We start from the raw sequence: 3,901 nt of genomic DNA on the forward strand, positions 1-3,901 counted from the left end.
GGGAAAGAGCAACAGAAGCGGCTGATGTGGTCTCCCGCTTCTGAAATTTGAGACTAAAAATAAATAGCTATCCTGGTACTCTCTCCATCCATACTCACACAGCCAAGCTGGCCTCCAGCCTTTGTGAGCAGTTTGACCTGGTAAACGCGCTTGGCTGGCATCAAATAGTTTGGCTTTGACCGATCCCATTTAAATATGTGAATTAGTCATGAAACAGACACAGCTTGGTGAGCGGGGATAAATTGCTGGACCCCATTGAAGGAGGAGGCAGAGAAAAGGAGGAAGGCTTTGGGCTTTCTCAGCTGGATGCAGGGGTTAGAGGCACCCACCCAGCCAACCACCCTTCTCGGTCACTCGGTCACTCGCCAAGCCTTAACTTTGGCTGAGAAGGACACGCCTTCCCCAGCTGTAGGTGAGGGCAACAAGGTACAGGCCGTTGGTACTATTTTACATCCTTTTTCTGGTCCCCTGAGGAAGAAAGGAAAGGGTCCGTCGGAGGTTTCGATGGAGCCGAGACTATCCACACTGCCGTGGACGGCCACTGAATTTCACAGGATATGGAGCCGGAGGGAATCCATGAATACAACCTGCTTTAAGTAGCAGGGCCTTTAAGGTGCTGCTACTGTTGTAAGAGTCAACCTGGAGTTTCTATAGGTTTTGATATTGGGAACCCCCCACTCCCATGCCTTCTGCCCATGAGAGGAAAAGACTGGGATGTAGGTCACGCCACCCCCACCCAAACACACACACACACACACACACACACACACACACACACACACCATTGGAGGAAAGGTTCACAGCTGTGTAATGAAGGAAGCACTGGGTGTGGAGTGGACTTCAACAGAGGCTACTAAGTTCCCTCAGGAAAAAAAAAAAAAAAACCCCACATTCCTTGTTATATCTGATTCCTCACAGATGAGTTTATCACATGCAGGTCCCAGGGTGTCAACCACTGGTGCAAAACAAGTTTGTCTTTTAGCCCAGCTGCTTGCTGAGAGTAGAACTGGGTGGCAGCAGGCCCCAGACAGGACAATGTCATGACAGGCCTGCTGTTTAAACCTCACCTCTGTTTTTAGTTTGGGCATTTTGCCTGTCCCTCTGTCTTGATCAGTTACTCGAAGCCAGAGTTGCCCACCGCCAGTGATGGCTCGCTCAAATGACCACTGCTGAAGAGTTCTTAGAGTGAATTGAGTTGATCTGCAGCGTGCCGGGAGCGGGTCAAAACGGAGAAGAAAGTAAAATAGCCATCTCTGTGTTGCCGGGAGAAAAAGCTTCAGGGCAGAGGGCCAGGCAGGGCGTGAGCGGGGTTGTGCTCACAGGCCCCAAAAGCTTGGGGGAAGTCCAGCTCCGAGGTCCCCAGCAGCTCCCTGCGGGCCTTGGCAGCTTTAGCCTGGGTTTGCCGGCTTAACTGCATCCACTTTATTCAGTGGCCAAGATCTGGAGCGGTGCCTGGAAGCGGCTTCGAAACGGTGAAGTCGCAGCGCCCCCTGCCGGTGGATGACAGCAATAGAGATCAGAGCTGGAACTAGAGAGTAAAAGTGGTACACACAGCAAGAAGAATGTTAGGCTTTGTCTGGAATTGGGCAGTCTCATCTGCGTCCTCCCCCGCCCCACCCCCGTCGCGATCACCTACTTATGCCTAAAGTGAGGCCCAAGGGTCCGCAAAGAGCAGAAGGCAGTCTTTGGTGCTGGCTGCAGATTAATTTAAAGCCACAGTAGAAGGTTAAGTGTCAAATGGTAAAACTCTGCCGGCTTGGGATCAAATGAGTTTCAAACACTCAACAGTCTCCTTGGGATAAAGCTGGCCAGCAGTTTCCCCATAACAATCCTATATGTATAAGTTGAAGCATGAAACTCTCCAGATCCCTCTACCAGGGGCAAGACACTCAATGACCTATAACCCACACTCAGCTTCTGGGCTGGTCCGTTTACTCCGAGCTCGGAGGACGCGCTGTGATTGCGTTCTCCTGATGCCTTCCGCTGTTACAAAGCAGGTGTCTGTACCACTTCCCATCAGCCCCCACGTCTGCCTGACCCTGTTACCCTCCTAGCTTCCATAGGGATCCTTGACAAACCTCCACCGGGCCGAGTTACCGACTCGAAGCTTTAAAAAAAAAAAAAAAAAAAAAAGATTTATTTTACTTTGTTTTGTATGTGTGTTTTACCCGCAGCACCCATGAAGTCAGAAGGAGTCATTGGGTCCCTTGGAACTAGAGTTACAGACAATTGTGAACCACCAGGTGGGTGCTGGGAGTGGAACCCTGGTCCTCTACAAGAGCAGCCGGGCGCTCTGAACCGCTGAGCCACCTCTAGTCCAGATTAGAGACCTCTTTACTCAGGAAGCCGAGGCTGAAGGATTTCAAATTCTAGGTCCGTAGAACCACAGAAGAGCAGGGTCAAGGCCAGCTTTAGTGAGACCCCGCCTGAGAGTCTAAAAGGTTAAAAAGAGGCGGGGATACAGATGGATAGCACGGAGTTTGTAGTTAATTGTGTGGAAGGACCTGAGTTCTATCCCCACTGCCGCATTAAACCAAAGTGTCACCTAGCATGTCCCCTGGTCACTCTCCAGTCTTCGTCGGGCTTCTGTCCTCCTGGGTCACAGCCTCTCAGCTGTGGCACTGTCACCTGCAGGAGACGAGTCACCTGCAGACTGTTGCTCTCTGCTATGCTGGGGACGGAACCCACAGCCTCTTGAGTGCCAGGCAGGGGCTCTGCCACAGAAGCACCGTTGCTGTTGCTTTAGGTTTGTCCAGCCAACCAGCTGTTGCTATCTATCCTTCAGGCTGAGCTGTGACGTCCTAAGACCCCGGGGTCAAAGCAGTTCTTTCTTAAGGCATCGCTAACACATGTATTTACTACACAGTGACCTTCGGAAGAGTGAGAACAATTTGCCCACTGGTGGGTCCTCAGCATCGAGTGTGGAGCTCAGGTGGAGCAGCCAGTGTTCAGTCTGTGTGCTATTTTATAGAAATGCTCCTATCAGACGGATGTGGTCAGCTCAGAGAGGTTTTGTTTTTAATCTGCTGTCACACAGCCAACAAGAGAACCTTCCATTCCTCAGTAAATTCATTATCTGGAAGAAGACAGAATGGAACAGGCTGACAAGAAGATTCTGGAACAGTTGGTTCTCAGAGAGGTTTTTTTCTGTAGAGTGGAATGATTTAAGAATCGCTAGGGCTGGAGAGATGACTCAGTGGTTAAGAGCACTGACTGCTTTTCCAGAGGTTCTGAGTTCAAATCCTAGCAACCACATGGTGGCTCACAACCATCTGTAATGGGATTCAATGCCTTTTTTCAGTGTGTCTGAAGACAGCTACGGTGTACTAATATACATTAAATTAATAATAATAATAATAGAGAATATCTGAAGAGTGTAAGCGATAGTCACAGTTGGAAGAAATCTCATTTCAGAAAACAAAATCCCATTTGAAAAAAATAAAATTTTTTTTGTAAAGAAAATGTAAAGCCATGGGTGTGGTGGCACATGCTTTTAGCCCCAGCACTTGGGAGGCAGAAGCAGGGGGATCTCTGAATTCGAAGTCAGCCTGGTTTACATCAAGAGTTCCAGGTCAGCCAGGACTATAGTGAGAAACCCAGTCTCAAAACAGAAAAAAGAAAAAAGAAAAAGAAAAGAAAGGGAAATTTTTATTTTTTTTTAAGGGACAGAAAAGAAAATCACCAATGGAAGACTATATTTGTGTGTGTGTGTGTGTGTGTGTGTGAGAGAGAGAGAGAGAGAGAGAGAGAGAGAGACAGAGACAGAGACAGAGACAGAAAGACAGAGGGAGGAAGACACAGAGAGAAAGCCAGGGCAGAGGGCAGAGAAAACAATTTTAGCGTTGGTTCAGCTGTGTACTAGCTTCCTACGGGTTCTCCTTTCTCCAGTGTCTGCCTCTTG

Source organism: Micromys minutus (genome assembly GCF_963924665.1).
Source record: "Micromys minutus genome assembly, chromosome: 29".
In the NCBI taxonomy this organism is placed as follows: domain Eukaryota; kingdom Metazoa; phylum Chordata; class Mammalia; order Rodentia; family Muridae; genus Micromys; species Micromys minutus.